We start from the raw sequence: 23205 nt of genomic DNA, 5'->3' as shown, positions 1-23205 counted from the left end.
TCAATCCTGAATATTCACTGGGAGGACTGTTGTTGAAGTTGAAGTTCCAATACTTTGGCCACCTGTTGGGAAGAGTCGACTCCTTGGTAAAGACCCTGATGCTGGGAAAGACTGAAGGTGAGAGGAGAAGGGTGTGGCAGAGGATGAGATGATTACATAGCATCACCAACTCAATGGACATGAATTTGAGCAAACTCCAAGGGTTAATGGAGGATAGACGAGCCTTGCGTGCTGCAGTCCATGGAGCCTCAAAGAGTTGGACACCACTTAGCAACTGTACCACGACAACAATAATGATTCCTGAGTAACAGCATAAACCTACAAATTACAAAAATGATTGCATTTTTGCTGTTGTAATTTGATATTATTTCATATTAATTACCTTTGGTGTCATAATTTTTATAATGAATATAACACTTTGCTATTATGGTTCTTGATTGATCATAATAATTTTCTGACTCACTTTTTTCCAAATTCACTTCTCAGGTAATCAAGATGTATAGTTTTAACAACTTTTTAAAAATCAACTTTCAATTGAGATAATTGAAAATGACATCAGTCACCCTTGGCAAGTGAAGATAACAAATAATTTTTTATAATTTTAAATTTGAGGAAAGTTCCCTGGTGCCTAGTGGTTAGGATTCTGGACTTTCACCTCTACAGTCCATGGTTCAATCCCTGGTCAGGGAACTAAGATCCTGCAAACCACATGACATAGCTAAAAATAAACTGAATTTTTTGAGAAGGATTTTCTACGGATGCAACTGCCATCGGTGCTGTGGTGAGTATTTTATAGGCTGTGACAACATCAGGATAAATTTCTGACAAATTATTTTAAAATAGAAATTTTAGTACATTTGGAAATGATGATTATTAAAGAACATTTTTTCTAAAAGAAATTTTAACTCCGTTTTATGTCTTACAGTTTTAAATGTAAATTTATGCAATGTCATTTTTAAATATTTCCTCTGATACCTTCTGGAGAAGGCAATGGCAACCCACTCCAGTACTCTTGCCTGGAAAACCCCATGGATGGAGGAGCCTGGTAGGCTGCAGTCCATGGGGTCACGACACGACCGAGCAACTTCATTTTCACTTTCATGCATTGGAGAAGGAAATGGCAACCCACCCCAGTGTTCTTGCCTGGAGAATCCCAGGGACGAGGGAGCCTGGTGGGCTGCCATCTATGGGGTCGCACAGAGTCGGCCACGACTGAAGTGACTTAGCAGCAGCAGCAGCAGCTGATATCTTCTGTAACTTGTGCAAAGTTGAACAAGAAATGAAAAGCTGCTTCACGATTTGTGTGTAATTTAAAACAGCTATTTGTGTATTATTGCTTTATTGCTGTATCATCAATTAGAAGGAAAAATCAATCTTAAAATTGTCTTCCTCATTAATAATTGGTTCCTCTGTAGCTTCATATGAAAATGGCATTCATTTTCATTGAATAAAACAATCCTTAACTTTAATTTCTAAGACTGTAGATATTTGCTTTGCCATGTCACAGTGGTTTTCAAAACCAGGTATCCTAAACTTTTTGAAGAACGCTAATAATACCCTGAAACGATTTACTGCAATGTCTATGCTGCATCTGTAGTTTCTAAAAAGGTACACTTTATAGCTAACAAAGTCACTTGAGGAGGAGCAGAGCCTGTCACTGTGCGTGGGCACGCACACTCAGCTGTGTCCAACTGTTTGTGACCCTATAGACTGTGGCCAGCCGGGCTCCTCTGTCCATGGGGATTCTCCAGGCAAGAATGCTGGAGTGGGTTGCCATTTCCTTCTCCATGCCATTTCCTACTTCACGGTGTTTTCCTGATCCAGGGATCGAACCCGTGTCTCTTGTGTCTCCTGCACTGGCAGGTGGATTTGTTTTTACTACTGAGCCACCTGGGAAGCCTCTGTCCTTGAGTTCAAGTCAAAGAATTCATATGTGTGCAGATTCCCCAGGGAGGTGCTCTGGAAACTGATGGGAAGGTGCCCCTCACTGAGGTCCCAGCCCTGCCCCCGTGCAGATGCCCTCCTCCCTCCTGGGCCATGTTTCTTGCTGCCTCCACTGCCGCTGTCATTGAAATTAATCATCACTCAAACTTAAAAGAACATATTTGAAAGTATGGGAAGTGCTGTTAATAAATACACTAGGGAAACAGGTGTAAACTGGGCCCATCCTGGCCAATCTGGGACATCTAGTTCGACCTGTCCAACACAAAGACTAGCAGTTCCTTGACGGCTCACTTTATGAGTGATTTTTAGTTCTGCTTCAGATCAACCATTCTCAGCGGTGAACATGCCTAGGGGCTGCTCCACATCAGAAACTTAAACTACATTGTCTCACCTAATTCCTTTCTGGCCAGCTCCCTCAGGCATGCCCTTATGTACACTGACAACCATTCTCAGTCCTAAAGTACTGAAAACCCTTGCTCCTTGTGTGAATTTTGCCCCAATCTATCTGTCCTCTACCAGCCTCACCATACTCCTTGCCTCACTGTACCTCTTGCCCAACCCGGACCCCACAGTCCTTATCCTGATCTTCCCAGGAATACTTTCAATTTCCTTGCCCTCCACCCTTTCATTCAACATGCTCAGGAAAACCCCAGCTCCTGGATACTCCCTTCGAGTGTTGTCTTTATTTCTCTGAGTTGAGAAAGAGTCTACAGAAATATCCACCATTATGCCATTTTGAGGGATTTCCCAGGTGACTCAGTGGTTAAAAAAAAAAAAAAAAAAAATCACCTGCCAATGCAGGAGACACAAGAGATGCAGGTTCAATCCGTGGGTCAGGAAGATTCCCTGGAGTAGGAAATGGCAACCCACCCCCGTATTCTTTCCTGGAAAATTCCATGGACACAGGAGCCTGGTGGGCTCCAATCCACGGGATTGCAAAGAGTTGGACGCAACTGAGCACGTGCAAACAAACTCTCTCTCTCCCCCTCTCTCTCTCTCTCTCTCCCCCCCCCCCTCTCTCTCTCTCCCCCTCTCTCTCTCTTTCTCACACACACACACACAGACACACACACCCCATTTTGAAACCTGGCTTTCGATTGCAACTGAATACCACTCACAAGCCCTTGAACTTGCTCTTTACTTGGCACTCCTGTACTTCTTCGCTCAGACCTACAAGCTTTACGGGGCTGCTTGGGGTGAAGGGAAGTCTAGTGTCTTGCTAGTCTCTCCAGGGGAATTTCATTTCTGCGTAGTTATTTTTTCTTTTGTGGCTAAAATCTTTGCCCCACAAGCTAGCTCCTAATGTTTGGTTTGCTCTTTGGCTGCTTCTTCCAGCCCCATCCATCCTCCCTCTCAGGGCTGCTGACCTCTGACACAGTGGGGAATTCTACCTCCAAGATCCTGATGCCCACCCTTCTGTGAGGGTAGAATGAGCCATGTATTTAAATCTATCAGTTTGGTCCCATCTTCTCTAAGAACGTGCACGAGAGGATCCAGACAGGATGGTCTTCATCTCTTTGTGGGCACAGCAGCTTTGCTTGATTTCTTGGTGATAGAACCTCATGCCGCGGTCCTGACTTTGAGAAGTTTACCTGTGATATCCCTATTGTTCCTGCTGATTCCAAGGGAAGGGGAGTCCTGCTCTCTGCTCTGCATAGGCCGACATTTACCAACCACACTTTGCTTTACAAGGAAACAGAACACTGTGAGTGAGGGGTAGGGAAAGTGGGCTGGGTTTGAGACCCTATCCAGTCTTTGTGTGGTTTAGCACCTCCAGAAATAATTTTCTCCCCCATTTATGCTGCACTGTTTATCTGTCAAGCATCAGTTGGAGCGTAAACTGTCTTAGACTCAGGAATGAATGCTCACTCTCTTCCCGGTGTAGTTGTCTTTCATTTAAATGGTCCATACCTTGAAGGGTTATGGCATTTCCCTCTGCCTTTCCCCACACAGAAACTCTACTCTCTTCTGCGCTCTTCTTAGATCCACAATAAGCCTCAAGCTGGAAGGCTGATGCAGCTGAGAATTAATCTTGCTGGTCTGGACATGAGGGGCAATGAAACCTACCCCAGAGAAGCAGAAATGTTTTTGTATGGGAATCTGCTTAGGAACAGGATAAAGGAGCTGTTGGCATTCCTTTACCAGATGGTCTCTTACCCTCTGCTTTCTAGAAACAAGAACATCATTTCAGGACCACTGGAGGACTCCAGATCACCCCTGGAGTCAGGGACTGGAGACGGATCCTGGCCAGAGGCCTCTGCCAAGGAGGTCAGAGTAAACACCTCTCTTAGCAACACTTCTGCTTTGCAGGGGGCTCAAAATCTTGCCACCTGAAGACAATGACTCTTAACTCTACAGGGATGCCAGAATCTCCTTCTTGCTAGCCAATAACACTACAAAAAGCCGTTTTAAATTTAGCTGGAAATGTGTAGAACTTTTGGCAGAATTTGGGAATTCACAGGGGACTCCCTACTAAAAGGTCATTTTCTGAATGCAAGCCAATCTAACATGAATTCCAGGTTTACATCTGAGGGCAAGGGAGGGAGCCATGAAGATGGCGATGGAGATGAAGGCAGAAATGGATGTAGAGATAGAGATGGAGACGGACGTGGGGATGAAGACAGAAACAGAGATGGCGATGGAGGTGCAAGGGCGATGTGTCCTCCCTAAAACTGTCGAGGGAGAGGGGCCAGCAGTGAATGGCTCTCTTCTCTCTACCACGGGACCTAGATGAATTTTCTGCAGTACAAATGACAAATTTTACGCAGAGGAGCCTGGTAGGCTGTAGTCCATGGGGTCTCGAAGAGTCGGACACGACTGAGCGACTTCACTTTCACTTTTCACTTTCATGCGTTGGAGAAGGAAATGGCAACCCACTCCTGTGTTCTTGCCTGGAGAATCCCAGGGACAGCGGAGCCTGGTGGGCTGCCGTCTATGGGGTCGCACAGAGTCGGACACGACTGAAGCGACTTAGCAGCAGCAGCACAGGAAATGTAGGTGAAGAATTTGTAAATGAGGCACAGAATCCTTGTTGAGACACCTGATGAAAAGTCTTCTTCCTAAATATATATTTATTTAAAACAACAGCAAGGATTTTATTTATTGTTACAGGACTTCAATGACATATTCTTTCCCTCCCGCTCAATTCCATTTTTTTTCCCCAGGGGATAAATATTGAATACCTTCAAAGCTGGATGTGGATGTCAAGAGGGCAGTTTAGCACAGGTATACCTAAGCTGTGGCGGGCAAGGGTAGAACTTTATTAAAGAGCCAATAATGAAACAATTCCTTAGCTCTTCTTTTACTGAGTGAGCCCTCAATAGGTTCACAAGGAACTACAACCAGTTAACAAGCAAGAATGCCATGAGAAGGAAGAAGGAGGCCCAGAGCCATGTCTGGGTTACGGAAAGGATTTTGAATTTGCAGACTCTCAAAGATGATAACATTCGATCACAAATAGTGAAACGCCTTCTGAAATCACACACATGCACATATCCGTATATAAACATGCAGGATGTCTTTTTCTAGATGTAGATAAGTGGAAGCTGGCAGTGGAAGGCTGAGGCTTAACCAGAAACTCTTCCTGTGGAAAGAGAGGCTGTTACTAGCATTATAGAGCTAGGTATGAAGACTGGGAGCTCTGTTCTGTAGCACTCGCTTCACAACCGCGCTGATTATTTTGTCTTTTGCTACTTCCACGTGTTCCATATTATCTGCTGGGGAGTAGGAGGTACCTGTCAATACTTCCACCTGCCTGTCCAGTCTTATATCCTCCACCCTTTCCTTCACCTCATTCTCCCAGGAAACTTACACTCATGCTTTTTCCCTCTGTTCCACCTTTCCCTCCTAACAGTCTCCCTACCAGATGTAAATATGCCTGCGTCTTCCTTCACTTCCTGACTCATCATTACCCACCCTCTCCATTTTCAATCTCCCATTCATTCCTTAGCCCACTTCCAACTACGTCTGGATCTAAGTACTCCAGGATTTTAAGCTTCCTCTTACACCTGATATTACTGATCACTCTTTCCTGAATCCTTCTCCCCTGGTTTTCCTTCTTCCTCTTGGGAGCTCTTTCTCAGGCTCCTCTTTTTTGTATTAATTCAGTGCTGAAGTTCCTTAAGCCTGGCTCCAAGCCATGTTTTCTTCTTGTTCAGTTCCTTTTCTCACTCAGGCCGAGGCTTACTGATCCACCCCCAAGGCTTTAAGTCATCACTATCTGCCAATGATTCTTCTCTTATCCACCTGATCCCAGCTCTGAATACCACCTTCCACCCTGGCATCTCTTTGGGGCAGATCAAAACCTTCAAACTACTTGCTCTCACAGTTTTTCCATGCAACCGCTGTTCTCTTCCAAGATTCCCATCTCAGTGAACCAGCACACACATCCCATCTTTGGCTACATGCAAAAAACTTACAACTCTTCCATAATAACTCCGTTTCTTTCACTGCCCACCTAAATCCATCACCAAGTTCTCCCAGAGGGTCCTTTTACCGTTTCCATGACCGCCACCCTAGAGCAAGCCTCTACCACCTGCCATCTAGACTGCTCCTGTGTCTACCTGGCCTCTTTTCAACAAGTAATCTTCTCAAAATGCTATTCTGACCATGTCACACACTTTGCTACAGCATGCCAGGTGCTTCCCATTGCACTTAGGATAAAGACAAGATTTTCAGCATGAGTAGTATGGCTGTACTAGGTTTGGTTCTTTTATAACCTTTCAAACATCATCTCATAGCTTCTTCTTCCTTGCTTTTCCAGCAGCACTGGTCTTTTCCTCAATTTATCAAACTCACCCTGCTCCCTGTCATCACATGACTCTTGCACACTGAATTACCTCTGTCTGAAACAAATATTTTTTGCCTGGTTGAATTTGTTCTCAGTTCAAGAGGCAGTTCCTCAAGGAAGACTTTCCTGGCTTTATTAATTTCATCAACTGGTTCCATAATAGTATGTATCAATATCATTTTGTATTATAATGCAGTGATCACTTTGGATTTGTTTACTGTTATTATTTCTATATTATAATGATTGAGTCTGTAAGCCCCATCCTATTTCCAGTGTTAGCAAAGTACTTGGCACAGAATGGGCATGTAATAAATACTTATTTGAGAAACAAAGGAAGGAAGGAAATAAAGAAGCCTGAGAGAGAGGGAGGAATTAGGGAGAGACTGAACAAATGAATTTATGTTTCATTTCAGAATCACTGGAAACAGGTCAGCCCAACATGACATGGAAGACAGTCTACCTGAATTCACTCCTTTATTCAATAAATATGTATTATTCATTACTAAAGTAGCATACTTTTTTTCTGATTATGAACACAGTGTGGAAACCACGGGGGAATACTTAAAATATAAAAGAAAACCAATTCACAGTCCAATGATGAACTACTGTTAAAATCAGTTCAGTTCAGTCACTCAGTCGCGGCCGACTGTGCGATCCCATGGACTGCAGCATGCCAGGGTTCCCAGTCCATCACCAACTCCTGGAGCTTGCTCAACTCATGTCCATCGGGTCGGTGATACCATCCAACCATCTCATCCTCTGTCATCCTCTTCTCCTCCTGCCTTCAATCTTTCCCAGCATCAGGGTCTTTTCAAATGAGTCAGCTCTTCGCATCAGGTGGCCAAAGTATTGGAGTTTCAGCTTCAGCATCAGTCCTTCCAATGAATATTCAGGACTGATTTCTTTTAGGATTGACTGGTTGGATCTCCTTGCAGTCCAACGAACTCTTAAGAGTCTTCTCCAACACCACAGTTCAAAAGCATCAATGCTTTGGCGCTCTGCTTTCTTTATGGTCCAACTCTCACATCCATACATGACTACTGGAAAAACCATAGCTTTGACTAGACAGACTTTTGTCGGCAAAGTAATGTCTCTGCTTTTCAATATGCTGTCTAGGTTGTTAAAATGATTTGCCACGTTTCTTTTCAGTTTTTTTCTATGTATGTGTAGTATATAAGTAGGATCATTCTCTCTATGTATAATAGATTTGCTTCTTTCTCTTAATGAAGTATGATGAACATTTTCCTGTGTCGTTAAGAATCCCTCGAACACATGGTATTTAAACTTCTAAAATGTATTCTATTGCAAACATGTATGTAATTTAGACATCTTTCCACTCGCCGGATATTTAAGGACTTGCCAATTTGTCACTTCTCTAGCTGACATATACATGCCTTGTGGGGCCGAGACAAACAGGATAATGCAGTGACTTCTGTAGGAAGTGGACTTAGGGAAAACAGGAGGCAGGTTTTGCCAAGTGGCTTAAGAGAATATTTGCTTGAGGGTTGCTGAGCCCGAAGCAGGTGTCCTCCGAGTGGAACGTACTGTCAGTCCTGGTAAAGAGCTTTTTGTCCCTCAGGTGTGAGCCCTAGCCTTAGTGCCAGATTCCCGGGCGGGTCCGGCTTAAGCGCACCTGACCTTCAAACTCTGGGGCAAGGAGCCCCAGAGGCCTCGGCTGGGACTAGCGGACCGCCCCCATACAGCTGCGGGGCACTCAGGCCACACGCCGCCACGCGCCAGGAGCAAATCCCCGCCCCGTTCAGCACTCCGCCACACCCCGCACTGGAGACTCTCACGCGCTCTTCTCGTAGCTCCGCCTCCAGGCGACCTCCGCAAGCCCGCCCATCCCCCTGCAGTAGCCCCGCCCCCGGGTTGCGGGCTCCGCCCCCGCAATCCGGGCCCCCGGGCTGCCCCGCCCCATGGGCCGCTCGCGAAGCGCGGAGGCGGGGTCCTGCGCGATGACGTGAGCGGGCGTGCGCGGCGACGGCCCGCGTCCCTGTTACTCAGCGGAGCGGCGGAGGCCGGACGACGCGGCCCGGGTCGCGGAGCCGCGAGCCGCGCTGGGTAACGGCTGCGGAGACCGCCGAGACGGCGCCGGTTCCCGCCGCCGGGCTCTCCTGTCGCCATTCGCTGCGCTGCCGGGTGAGTGCGGCAAGTGCCTCAGGGCCAGGGCGGCCGGCGGCCCCGCCGTGTTTATGGTACTGTGCCGCCGCCACCGCCTTTGCTCAGCCGTGCCCCCCTCCCGGGAATGAGGGCGGGAGCGCGCGGCGGGCGGGGGCGGCGCGGGAACAATGGCGGCGGGGGCGGCGGGGGCCCGGGGGGCGTGGGGCTGCGGGACCCGGGCGCGTCCCGGCCGCCGCCTCGGCCCCAGCTCCGCCCGTCGGTCCTCGCGCGCCCTGCTCGCGCGGGTCCAGCGCCCACGTCGGGAGAGGCAAATGGAGCGGAAGGCGGGTGGCAAGTTCTGAAACACTTGGGCGAAGGTCTGGACGAAGGCGCCTAGTCGGCCCGCTGCTCCCCGGCTGCCTCTCCCGGCGGCAGGGACCCGCAAAGAGCGCTCCGGTGGCCGGGTCGCGACGCGTGCCCGGCGCCCACGGGGACAGCGTTTTGTTTCTCGGTGGTTTCTTTGTGCTAATGTTCTGAGCGAACGCAGGCGGCGGTGCCGAAAGAGGCTGCAGTGGCCTTCAGCTCCCGGCTTGGAGGAAGAGCTGGGGCTCGAGGCTTGGGCAGGAGGTGGAGGTGTCCGTCAGGCTCAGCGCGAGCTTCAGTGGTCAGCGCGCGTTTCTCTGGAGGCTCACTCGGTGGCGACCTTTTGACTTTTTCACCCCACCCTCCCTTCTCTTTGTCTTGCGCTTGTGTTCCCTGTCCTTCGATGGGAGCCAGGTCTCCTCTAAAGTCCTGTGATGAGCACTTTTCATTTTAATTTCTCAAAGTTTCCCATCATATGTTTACTGCGAACTAACTTAATAACATGTTGACTGCACGGTATCAGACAGTGTCCAGTGGTTACTATTTTTGCCCCTAAACTCACTGATCTTTCTAGTAGAATTCTGGCCTGTCAGTCCATTGTGTTTTAAGAAAAGCACCTAGCAAGTACCTCCTTGGTAATTAGAACATCTGTTTATTTCATTCATTCATTCAGGAACTGTTCAGTATTGTACCCAGATGGAGTTTGAGGGCAAAGAGAAATACTCTGTAATGGAAGAAAATACTTTGAACTATAACAGATGTACCTTTAAATTAGACGATTGTATAAGTGATGTGAGTTAAAGAAGGTATAGTTATGCTTTGGGTCATTTTACTGTTTTTTTAGTAGTGTTATCTGGAATTTCTAGTGTAACATTATACTTATGAAGAAGTAGGCTTACATTTGGTCTAAACGTACAACAGCTTTTATGTATTTCCTTACAGTCATTTGTAATATTTACTTAAGAATCCCTTGCTGTGGATTAAGCCTAGGAGGTCAGATGCTGTGAGTGAACATGTTTAGTGTGTACCTGATGTAACAAGCAATCAAAATGTGACTTCCTTGAGGACAGGCCTGTCTTGCATTTGTGTTTCTAACACCTAGCCTGGAATATAGTAAGTGTTCAATGAAAATCAGATTGATGGAAAGCTCTTTAGAGCTGATGACATCTAAATTCAAGCCTTAACAAAAAACATTTTAATGTTCTCTGTATAGTTTTGGAAGCCTCAGGCAAATTCACTTCCAGATGACTAAATGATCAGTTCATATATATTATCTGTCATGAAAATAGGGGCTTTTGAATCACTTCAGTATTAATTTTTTTCCTATCACTTCTAACCCATTGACTATCTTAAAATTAAACCTTGTCTAAAATACTTTTTAAAATATGTGTGTAAGTACACACAGACACACAGTGATATTTCAACAGGGTCTATAATGATTGTGAATATTACCTTTTGTGAATATTACTTGAAAAGTTTCTGAATGCTCTTTTAAGCAGAAAAGTTAAAGGAAACAAATTGCATAAAAGTTTTTGTTAGAAATGTTTAATTCTAAATTCTTCATTGTACTAATACTATTGGTGAGGCATATGGGCCTAAGACTGAAAATAATATTAATTTATCCACATTACATCTCTTTTCCACTTAGTATATCTTAGCATTTGCTTTGGATATAAAAGAATTTGAGGTGAACGTATTCTCTGATTTAGAGAACAAATAAAGAAATAAAATGATACTTTATTAACATAAAGGATGAAAATCTTGAGATAGTAAGCTTTATTGCTTTACCTAGTTAATATGTCAGATTTCAGTAAGGGTAACTGATACAGATCCTCACAGTCATGCTGTACTTGTGTCAAATCAGAGTTTTTTAACTTGGTTTTCTGAATTCTGTTGGCTTTAAAAAACTTTTGCAAGACACCCCATACTCAGTAGCAGTTCCTCCTTATTTCGCTCTACATGATCTTTAAAGGAAGAGATAGCACTGATTCTGATAATAAGTATATTCCATTAATGAATTTGAAAAGGGCTCCCTTTAATTCTCCTGGAAGAGCAAAAAACTGTATCCTTTATATCCTAGGAGAAAGGTCACTTGGAAGGAAATTAGTTTAAAAGTAAATTCTACCAAAATTAATGAAATTAGAATCTCAGCTCTTTGCCCAGTGCCTAATATTATGGAAATAACCTTGTGATGATACTCAATGCTTAGTGAAACAACTCGAAGTAATTTATTAAGTGACTAGTCACAAATTATCCTAGTTGCAATTAAAAGCTTGTTGAATAGAAGCCGGATTCTTAATGTCTTGGCTTTGTCAGTGAGTTGAGTTTTGACATATTTGAGTCATCCAGATAATTGAGATGCGCTGTTGCACGTGTATAAAGTAATGTCTGATATTAAGATGCCAGCTCTCTAGAGATCTCTGCTCGAGTCAGTAGTATGGATAGTAGTCGCACTGATTCATGCAGTTCAAGGAAGTCATTATAGGCACATAGCTTTAGATGGAAGTCATTCGCCTATTTCTGTGAGCTGTGATGCTTATTGTCTTAGTCATGGGTTCTTTACATCAATATTTAGTAGCTTTGTCTTCTTGCTCTAATGCAGATTAACTTGAACTTTGATTTCACAAATGAGTTCTGAGTCAACAAACTTTGCTGCTGAAAAGGTGACAGGAGCTTATTAAAGTAAGCTGCCCTTACTTCTGTCAATCAGGGCAACAGGTAGAAATAGACATTTCCAGGAATCAGATCTAGGTTCACTTCTCAGTTCTGTCATGTGAACTTTGTCATCAACAAGCCCTGGAGCTGTAGACAAGTGGCTTATCTTTTTGGTTAGAACTGTAAACTGAGGCTGTTGGAGCTTTTTTTTTTCTTTTTTTTTTTAAATAGAAAGGTTATTTCCCCAGATAGTTGGTTCTTTAGAAAACCTACTGGGACAAAAGAGTCCTTCTTGGGTGATACCAAAATCCTGTGTCAAGAACAACAATGAAACTTAGACTTTGTAATGTACAGAAGCAGAGAAAATTATTGAAACAATATTTTCTATAATATCGATACTTATATATCAACTATAAACAGCCTCACTGGAAGCCAGGAGTTCTTTCGTCCTCGTACTCAGTCATGTCCGACTCTTTGCGACCCCATGAAGTGTAGCCCGCCAGGCTCCTCTCTCCATGGAATTTTCCAGGCAAGAATACTGGCGTGGGTTGCCATTTCCTACTCCAGGGAATCTTCCCTACCCAGGGATCGAACCAGTGTCTGCTTTGGCAGGCAGATTCTTTACCACTGCACACCTGGAAAGCCCCAGGAATTCTTTGGATGGTATATTTTATTCATTCCATAGCACCGAGCTTACTAATGAGACTTTGTGCTTTCAGATACTTAGTGGAAAATGTGAAAAAGAAGAGTTTATTAGCCTCAAGAAGCTTATGATCATGAATAGAACTTAAGGCCTATCTAAACAGTGAATTTATGTTCTTTTAAAAGATGATGAGGCGTCTCCCAAACGAACAATCCTGGCAAGGCCAAATTTTATTGAAATCTAGTTTTTCAAATTATATGTGAGTGTGTATATGTATGGAGAAGGCAATGGCATCCCACTCCAGTACTCTTGCCTGGAAAATCCCATGGACGGAGGAGCCTGGAAGGCTGCAGTTCTCGGGGTCGCTGAGGGTGAGGGTCGGACACGACTTAGCGACTTCACTTTCACTTTTCAGTTTGATGCATTGGAGAAGGAGATGGCAACCTACTCCAGTGTTCTTGCCTGGAGAATCCCAGGGATGGGGGAGCCTGGCGGGCTGCCGTCTATGGGGTCGCACAGAGTTGGACACGGCAAGTGACTTAGCAGCAGCAGTGTATATGTATAAGGCCTTTTAGAGTATTTATTAGCTGCCGTTCTTTTTCAGGGTGGTGGGTTGTGTACCAAATATAGCACAAATATTGATATCTGTCTCCATCCACACACCTTTGTAGTGCATCAGATTTGGTTAAAATCTAATCAATATTTTAGAATGTTAAGGTGTTCAAACTTAGTTGTGGTTGCTAGCATGAACTTTAGAGTCAGCCCTGAGTTCCAGTCCATACTCCAGATCTAACTAGCTATATGGCATAGGCTAGTTCAATTTATGGAACATTTCTGGATATGTAGCATTCAGTTCAGTTCAGTTCAGACGCTCAGTCGTGTCTGACTCTTCCCATGAACCGCATCACACCAGGCCTCCCTGTCCATCGCCAACTCCCAGAGTTCACCCAAACCCATGTCCATCGAGTCGGTGATGCCATCCAGCCATCTCATCCTCTGTTGTCCCCTTCTCCTCCTGCCCCCAGTCCCTCCCAGCATCAGGGTCTTTTCCAATGAGTCAACTCTTCACATGAGGTGGCCAAAGTACTCGAGTTTCAGCTTTAGCATCAGTCCTTCCAAAGAAATCCCAGGGCTGATCTCCTTCAGAATGGACTGGTTGGATCTCCTTGCAGTCCAAGGGACTCTCAAGAGTCTTCTCCAACACCACAGTTCAAAAGCATCAATTTTTGGGCGCTCAGCTTTCTTCACAGTCCCAACTCTCACATCCATACGTGACCACTGGAGTAATGTCTCTGCATTTGAATATACTATCTAGGTTGGTCATAACTTTCCTTCCAAGGAGTAAGCGTCTTTTAATTTCATGGCTGCAGTCACCATCTGCAGTGATTTTGGAGCCCCCCAAAATAAAGTTTGACACTGTTTCTACTGTTGCCCCATCTATTTGCCATGAAGTGATGGGACCAGATGCCATGATCTTCGTTTTCTGAATGTTGAGCTTTAAGCCAACTTTTTCACTCTCCTCTTATTTTCATCAAGAGGCTTTTTAGCTCCTCTTCACTTTCGGCCATAAGGGTGGTGTCATCTGCATATCTGAGGTTATTGATATTTCTCCTGGCAATCTTGATTCCAGCTTGTGTTTCTTCCAGCCCAGCGTTTCTCATGATGTACTCTGCAGATAAGTTAAATAAGCAGGGTGACAGTATACAGCCTTGGGGTACTCCTTTTCCTGTTTGGAACCAGTCTGTTGTTCCATGTCCAGTTCTAACTGTTGCTTCCTGACCTGCATATATTATCTGTCAAATGAGAATAGTAATAGCGCATAATCTCATAGGTCTGTGAGAGTTAAATAAGGTACTGCATGTACAGTACCTGGAAGACCAGATGTAAATATTAAGGACATTTTAGCTGTTGTTATCACTAGTTATTAACTTGGAGCAAATTTAAAATGCCAAGTACCTTTAAAACCAATTTGATATACAGTATCTAGTCAGATTCTCCAGAATATACCAGTTTTTTCCCCCTCTGATGAGTCTCTGGGATTTTATTTAAAATTTTATCATGTCCTTTTTTTTTAAGTTTTGCTTTTTTATTGGACGTTAATTGCTTTACACTATTGTGTTGCTTTCTATCATGCGTCAGCATGAATCAGCCATAGGTGTACATACGTCCCCTTCCTCTTGAACCTCTGCCCCGCCCCTCTTGGTTGTCGGGGAGCAGAGTTTGCGCCCCCTGCCTCTCCCAGCAGGCCCCCGCTGGCGGCCTCTTCCCACATGGTAATGCGTGTGTTTGCAGGCTGCTCTCTGAATCCGCCCCTCCTCTCTTTCCCCTGCTGTGCCCACAGGTCTGTTCCGTGTGTCTCCATCGCTGCCCTGCCAGGAGGCTCATCAGTACCAAGTTTATCCTAATCTGAATTCTGAAATGATTTCACATTTGGATCAGTAATCCTCTCTGCCTTAAAATTTGGAAATGTTCCCAAAAGCAAATAATAAAGCAAAAGTTTGCCACATTTACCTTTCCCATGTAGAGAATTGCCAAAGCTTTCCTGGGTTTATTTTGACAGATATCTGAAGGAATGGGAATCCAGGAGCTGTGAATAACTTAATCGTGTACCCACATTTGAAGAAAATGGAATACTGTCACGTCTTTTAATCTTATTGAGATCTCTGATTCTGTGTGAAAAGTGCAAATTTGTTAGAGACTGGGTAACCACAATAGTTCATAAACCATTTTCTAGAGGTTGTTAGGTAGCATCTGGGAATACTGTTTTTCTTTTCTCTGTTTTCTGTGTAATGTTTGTGTGGTTATTTTGGTAGACCAAATTTCTTGTTCCTTCTTGCGGACAGCAACTATGAGGTGGTGCGTTTTGCACATGCAGTTATTTATTGAGAAGGCACTCTATACCAAATCAGGTATTAAGTGATTGTGGGGGCCACATGAAGTAGAAGTTAGTCTCTGCTTTCAATGAGTGTAACTTTATGGGAGATAAGAACAAACATAAGTGCGTTTAGGTCCTAATACCAAGAATCAGGACCAAAACCAAGTATTGTTAGGCATTTCATTGGGAATTTCTTTAGGCATCAGGCTTCAGAGCTGGCTGGATGTTGGGGCATTTGGGGGCTTCTGAACCAAACATCTTTAGCCCTGCCTTTTAAAATATACTGACTAGATAAACCACAAAAAGCAAAACTTCTTCTCTCCTAATTTCTGGTTAAAGTTGAGAGTGTGGTACAGATCAGTTAAAATCTAAATCAGAAGAAAAGGCATACCTTGTAGTTCACCTCGCATCCACTTTGGAACAAAACGACATCGAAATAAGCATATGGAAAGGTGCAAGTCACATGTTACCTGGAGCCCTCCAACTACTGTATTTAGCTCTGAATACGGAGTGTTAGATGTATGCTGGCAGCTCTTTCTTGAGCCTTTTTCTGTTATTGATAAGTGTGGCTTTACTGCTTCTTGTTGCTCAGTGGCCTAAGCCGCATCTTATTGATGAGAACATTAGAAAAGAAAAACAGTCAGACACACCTGCTTTGCTTGGCATGAAGCGTGAAAAACAGCAGGAGATTGCTGTTTCCTAAAAGCTATTGATGGGGGTGGAAACTCGCCATTCCCTGCCTTGCTTCTGAGAGGGTGATTCTCTGTAAAGTGCCATTTGGGTCAACCAAAAGTGAGATAAAGGAAAGCTACCACTGTATAGATTTCCCTGTGACTAGGAGTCACTTTTCAGGCAAAAAACCAAAGTGTCTGGCTTTGTTACTGTTGAGAGTTTAAGTCTTAGTGATTTTATCTTACTTGCATTTTATTATCTTTTGCTGAAGCAGTATAATCATTTGATTCAGAATTCCAGCGATTTGGATAGATAGACAGCAAAAAGTCTCCTTCCCACGCCTTGCAGCCCAGCCGCTCCACTCCTTCCTGTGGAGACCGTTGCTTCCCATGAATCCTTCCGAAGGCTGTTAATGTGTGTGCAGATAATATAGATGTATAGTTCCTTTCCACAACCTTTCGTCTGGATGTTTTTCAGAATTAAAGTTTGGTTCTTTAGGGGTGGGGAGGAAGGAAGGACTTGTGAAAAGATACATAGTGCTTCTGGTATATTCTCCAGACTCACTCGCAGGAGGTAGTGTGCCATTCCATAATTAAGCACGTTAATATTTCTGTATTGAAAGCATAAATAGATAGTAATGATAAATAAGGATTATAAGTAGTCTTGTGGAATTTTTGGTCAAATAGGTTTCATACCAAATAGATTTGTGTTGAACTTAAGGAACTTGTATTTCTTGGAGCTTTATGGATTCCACAATTGCCAGTGGGAGATTATGTATCTTACATATGTATGTCCTTTGCCTCCCCTGTTTTTTTAAGTTGCAGACCATGCACATACCCTTTACCTTTTGTTTTTAGCTTAATGGTCTATCTTAGAGATGATTTCATATTAGTCTTATCAGTCCATAAACAGCAAGCTTATTCTTTTTCTTTTTTTTTTTTTAGCACCTTCATTGTATAGCACTTGTTTTAGCTTTGGCTGCTGTAACAAAATACCATAAACTAGGTGGTTTAAAAAAATAACATTTATGTCTCACAGTTCTAGAGGCTGGGAAGTTCAGGGTCAAGGTGCCAAGAGATTTGGTTCCTAGTGAGAGCTCTCCCTGGCTTTCGGATGTCACCTTCTAGCTGTGTCTTCATCTGGAGAAGGAGTGCTCTGCTCGGTCTTCCTTTTTGTGGCACTAACGCCATCATGGGGCCCCATTCTCCTGACCTCTTGTAACCCTGATGGCCCTAGGGTATCATGCAGGGGTTGGCTAGGGCTTCAGCACAAGACTTTGGGGAAGATGAAACAGTCCAGTGACACTGTTACCTAGGCATGGCATATATTTAAGTAGCCCCTTTCTGAGGCACATTTATGTTGTTTCCAACGCTTTGCTATCAGAAGCCATGGTGCAGTGGGTTACTTTATGCATACATAATTTCACACTTGTATAGAAATCTGTAGGATACACTCCCAGAAATGGAATTGCTAGGTTAGAGTGTGTATGTGTCTTTATAATTTGGATAGATACTGCTAAAGGACAGGGAATCCTGGCATGCTGCAGTCCATGGGCTTGCAAAGAGTTGGACATGACTTAGCGATTGAACAGTAATTGGTATTTTTATTGTGAAGTATCCATAACCTTGCCTAAGTTTCTATTGCTTTGTTACTCGTTTTCTTAGATTTGTAGAATTTATTTTTATAAGGAAATAGCTGTATGAAATTTCTTGGAAATATTTTTCCCGTTTACTGTTTGTCTTTTAAATTTGCTTATGGTGGTTTTGTCATGCTGACTTTTTTCTCTTTAAGCTTGCTAGTCTTTACTGACTTCTAAATTATATGCTGTGGTTAGCAAGTCTTTCCCTAATTCCTGATTATATGAAAATTTGCACATGCTGTTTCTCTAGTATGTCTGTGAAATGGAACAGAGAAGTGAGTTGGTAGGTAAGAAAAATGTGGGGTTCAGTGGGTAAAGAGGAGAATATACAGGGAAGGAGATGGCACAAATAGAGAGACTGGCCTTTGTTAGACATTTCCTCCATCAGATAGGGAATGTAGAAAAGCTGTGTGTTCTTCTAAGGGAGTTTGGAGGCTGCAAGATGAAGGCATATCCTTTTGGTTTTTATCTTCTCTCATGGTTTCTGTTTTATCAGTGAGATTGGTATGGCCAGAGGGGGATGGGAGTGTTTAAAGCAGTTTGGTAAGAAGTATTGATGGTTCATTTAGGAGTTAGAAGTCATGAATTTAAAGTGGTATCAGTCAGCCTGGTTTTGTGATTACTGCTGGCTACCCCAGCATTATTTTCCTGGTTAGATACAAACACAGTTAAAGCAGATGGTTCAGTTCCTCTGGAGTGAGGTTTTGCCAGGTGTATCAGTCAGAGTTCTCCTGAGAAACGAATCAGTGAGAAATACATTTGTATGTCTGTGTATATAAAGAAATTTCAAGGCACTTGGTTACACAGCTATGGGGACTGACAAGTCAGAAATCTGTAGGGCAGGCTGGCAAGAATCTCTTGGACAGAAGCTGATGTTGCAGTCTTGAAGCAGAATTTTGTCTTTCTTAGGAAAATTTAAGTTGTGTTCTTAAGGCCTTTCAACTGGTTGAATGAGGCCCACCAGCTTTAATGAGGATAATCTTTACTCAATTGTGGATGTTAAACACATCTACAAACCTTCACAACAACACTTAGATTACTGTTTGATTAAATAACAGAACTGTAGCCCAGCCAAGTTGACACACAAAACTAGGTCAGTATAAAAGAATGAAATTCTGCCGTTTGCACTTATATGTGGAACCTAAAACATAAAGAAATGTCTATAGCAAAGCAGAAGCAGGCTTGTAGATAAAACAAACTAGTGGTTACCAGTAGGGGGAGGAAAAGGAGGAAGGGCGTGGCAGGGTATGGAGTTTAAGAGCTGACTGCTATGCATAAAGTAGGTAAGCAACAAGGATATATTATGTGTTAACAGGGAATTATAACCACTGCCTTAGAATAACCTTTAATGAAATACAATATGTAAAAATACTGAATCACTATGCGGTACACCTGAAAGCAACACAGTTATAAAAAATGTTTAATTAAAAACTTGTTTTTAATGAAAGGAAGAGAGAAATGAGGGCATTTTAGAAGGAGTGTGTAGAGGAATGGTGATGAACCATGCAGTCTAGTGTGGACAAGAAAGGAGCTCAAGTCAGGATGAATGGTGAGGAAGTGCTGGTGTCGAGGTATTGGAAATTTTGGCTAGAATTGTTGCTGGTATGGTCACATGAAGGAAGAGAACTGGAAGAGTTGAATGGGATGGTCAGAGTGAGGTGCTTGAAATAGGGATTTGACAGATGAAATAGTTTCTGGCAATGATAATAATTTCTGGCAATAGCATGGCCCTGGGGTGGGTTGCTGAGGTGGAGCAGATGGGAAAGAGGGGGCCAAAGAGTTAAAGGGGCTGAAGTATTAAAGGGGTCAGTCAGTCTGCATGAATGGTGAGAGGAGTAAGGGTACATACCGGGAATCAGTTGCTGACATCTTTAATCAGTGAGCGAGAATTGGAGGGAAGGTAGTTAATGGTCAGGAATAGTAAAGGTAGTTAAAATTTCAGAAGGTCTAGTAAAGGATTTGGGGGGTAGGGGATGAGAAATTGGGTGAAACGGAGGATATACAAGCAGTGTGGCAGTGACAGTTTGGGAAATGATCGTGGATCAGGAAGAGTGGGACTCGGGGATGTAAGTAAGGTGTGGTGAGATTGATCTTGCTAGTAGCTAGGAGAAGGTGGCCATCAGTTCAGCTGTTAAAGGACATAGAATGGCAGTGTTTTTGGCAAGACATAGGACTGCTAGCCTTGACCTGTTTGCGGATTGTAGAAGGAATTTGAGATATCATGACTAGTGTTGTATTTTTAAGTGAAATAGAATAGAAGATGTCAGGGTGTATCACAAGTAATAAGGGGCTAACACAAGGATTTTTTAGCAGCTTTATTGAGATTTCATTCATGTATCATTACAGTTAACCTATTTGAAGTATATAGTACAAAGTCTTTCTTGTATATTTATGAAGTAATGCAATCATCACAACTAATTTTAGAACGTATTTGTTACTCCTGAAAGAAACTCCATGCTTAATAGCTAGAAGTCGTTTCTTGTTCCTGCCTGTGCACACACACACAACCACACCTCCTGCCCCAGCCCTAGCCCCAGGTAACTACTTACCTTCTGCTTCTGTCTGATGGCTCAGAGGCTAAAGGGTCTGTCTGCAATGTAGGAGACCCGGGTTCGATCCCTTGGTCGGGAAGATCCCCTGGAGAAGGAAATGGCACCCCACTCCAGTACTCTTGCCTGGAAAATCCCATGGACGGAGGAGCCTGGTAGGCTACAGTCCATGGGGTCACAAAGAGTCGGACACGACTGAGCAACTTCACTTCACTCTCTGTCTCTATAATCAGTTTGCCTATTCTGGACATTATGTAACGTGTAGTCTCTTGTGGGGAGAAAGCAATGGCACCCCACTCCAGTACTCTTGCCTGGAAAACCCCACAGGCGGAGGAGCCTGGTAGGTTGCAGTCCATGGGGTGGCTGAGATTCGGACACGACTGAGCAATTTCACTTTCACTTTTCACTTTCATTCACTGGAGAAGGAAATGGCAACCCACTCCAGTGTTCTTGCCTGGAGAATCCCAGGGATAGCGGAGCCTGGTGGGCTGCTGCCTGTGGGGTTGCACAGAGTCGGACACGACTGAAGCGACTCAGCAGCAGCAGCAGCAGCAGTCTTTTGTGGTGACTGCTCATTTCACTTAGCACAGTGTTTCCAGGTCTGTTCATCGTGTGGTGTGTGTCAGTATGCATTGTTCTCTGTGATCTGATAGTGTCCGTTTGCACGAATACGCCGAGCCCCCTTTGCCCGCTCTTGCGTTGGCGGGCGTGTGGTGTGTGTCAGTATGCCATTATTCTCGTGGTGATAGTGTCCGTTTGCACGAATACCCCGCGCTCGCTTCGCCCACTCTCGCGCTGGCGGCCGTTAGGCTGCAGTGAGCAACACTGTCCTGAGCAGTCATGCTCAAGTTCCTGTTTCCCTTTGTTGCTTGTGCTTTTGGTGTTCATCTTAGAAATCATTGCCTGATTCAAGGTCATGAAGATCACTCCTGTGTCTCTTTCAAAGAGTTCTATAGTTTTAGCTCTTACATTTAGCATTGTGATTCTTTTTGAGTTAATTTGTGTGTGATGTGAGGAAGGGATCTGATTTCATTCTTTTGCATATGGATATGTAGTCATCCCAGCACTGTTTGTTGAAAAACAGTTGAGCCTTGAACGACATGGGTTTGAACTGCACTGGTCCACTTTTATGCATATTTTTTTCAATAGATACATAACTATAATGCTGCATACAAGACGCAGGGCTGAATGAATCTAGGCATGTGGACGTGGGTAAGAAGGGCCACCTGTAAAGTTATATGTAGATTTTCAACTGCATGGTGGGGGTTCAAGGTCAACTATATTGTGCTTTCGTGTTCAAATGTCTTACTGTTCTTGTTTTTAAAATCTTTTTTCTCAACTCACTTTTATTCCATTTATCTATATGTCTGTCCTTATGTCAGTCATCATGTCTTGCTTATTTTCTGTAGCTAAGAACTGTTTTATGAAATTTTGTTTCAATTAAGTTAAGTGTTCTTACATATAGATACACACAGAGGTATATATGTAACTGGTTGTGATGTAAAATGCTTGAAAACATCTGATTTGAGCTATGGCAGCTCCCTCTCTCTGGTGGCAACTTAGCGGGGTGTGCCCCCACTTGGGGAATGTACCAAGAGGGTGTGTTAGAGGGCCTGACTGTGGGTACATGAATATATTTTAGATTGGAAGGCTGATTTTATTTTTTTTAATTTTAGTAGGTATCATGTTCTTTTTGGATGTATGTGGACCAAAGTTTTAGAACAACTGAATTTCTAAAGAATCAGTTAGATGACTTTAAGGATTAGGAAATGCATTATTTGAAATTTTGATTGAGGTTAGTCAGCTTTTGTACAGGGCCAGCTCACAGTTAAAAAATTTTTTTTTGCTATATTAAGCATTTCTGTATTGGATAACTTTATTATCTTGATCCTCGGTGTTTTCCTATAGGCCACTGTCAGTTTCTATTTTTTTTTTTATCATGTTGTCTTACTCTCTTCCTTTTTATTAAGATATTATATGTGAAAAATTACAGGCATAATTTAACAAGGATCATCTTAATCCATTTAGAGACAACAATGTTTCCAAGCTGGGCAGTGCCATGGCTGGTCTATTTTATTTTTTCTTTAATCCTAGGATATTACCCTAGGAGTCCCAAGATAAAACCAAGTGTTTTATTACCCCCTATTTCTCTAACCCCATACTTTGTTGGTTCCTTACCTCTAATATTTAACACCCATTCTCCGCCAGCCTTGTAAATCTGAAAAGTTCAGCTCGGCTTTCCAGCCACCTTTATGGAATTGGCAGGTGCCCGCTGAGAAAATGGCCCTTGCATGCCTGGCTCACCTCTGAAGATTTCCTTACTGTCCCAGATCTCTGCCTCCATACCTTTTTATTCCCTTTTTAGGAGTCTGATGCCTTTGAAGAAGTATTTATAATTGGTTTTCTTTTCGTCTGTGAGATATCCAGTTTTTCTCTTTGCTCTCAGTAAGAGTGAGTGAAGTTGCTCAGTCGTGTCCGACTCTTTGCGACCCCATGGACTGTAGCCTACCAGGCTCCTCCGTCTGTGGGATTCTGCAGGCAAGAATACTGGAGTGAGTTGCCATTTCCTTCTCCAGGAGATCTTCCCAACCCAGGGATCGAACCCAGGTCTCCCGCACTGCAGGCAGACGCTTTACCGTCTGAGCCACCAGGGAAGTTGAGTTAATCTAAATTACCCACTTTTCTATTACAGTTGTTGCTGTTCAGTTGCTAAGTTGTGTCTGACTGTTTGTAATCCCATGGACCGCAGCATACCAGATTTCTCTGACCTGCCTCATCTGTTGGAGTTTGCTCAAATTCATGTCCATTGAGTCAGTGATGCCGCCTAACCACGTCATCCTCTGTTGCTCCCTTCTCCTTTTGCCTTCACTCTTTCCCAGCATCAGGGTTGTTTCCAGTGCATTGGCTTTTCACACCAGACGATGGTGATAGACTACTGGAAGGTTTTTCTTTTTTTTTTTTTTTAGTTTAGGG

The 23205-nt window shown here is 43.5% G+C and overlaps 1 protein-coding gene across 3 annotated transcripts in view; it reads left to right on the top strand.

The window, feature by feature from the left end:
• Positions 1–8735: 8735 nt before the first annotated feature.
• MAPK8 (mitogen-activated protein kinase 8) overlaps positions 8736–23205 on the top strand; it is a 95103-nt gene continuing 80633 nt past the window's right edge. For all 3 annotated transcript variants that reach the window (XM_052639323.1, XM_052639324.1, XM_052639325.1), the window contains exon 1: positions 8736–8875. The gene's annotated coding sequence lies outside the window, so the exon portion shown is untranslated. The remainder of the gene's footprint in view (positions 8876–23205) is intronic.

Source organism: Budorcas taxicolor, chromosome 5, assembly GCF_023091745.1.
Source record: "Budorcas taxicolor isolate Tak-1 chromosome 5, Takin1.1, whole genome shotgun sequence".
NCBI classification, from domain to species: Eukaryota; Metazoa; Chordata; class Mammalia; order Artiodactyla; family Bovidae; genus Budorcas; species Budorcas taxicolor.
Note: the sequence above shows the minus strand (reverse complement) of the source record. Positions and strands in the feature narration are given on the sequence as shown.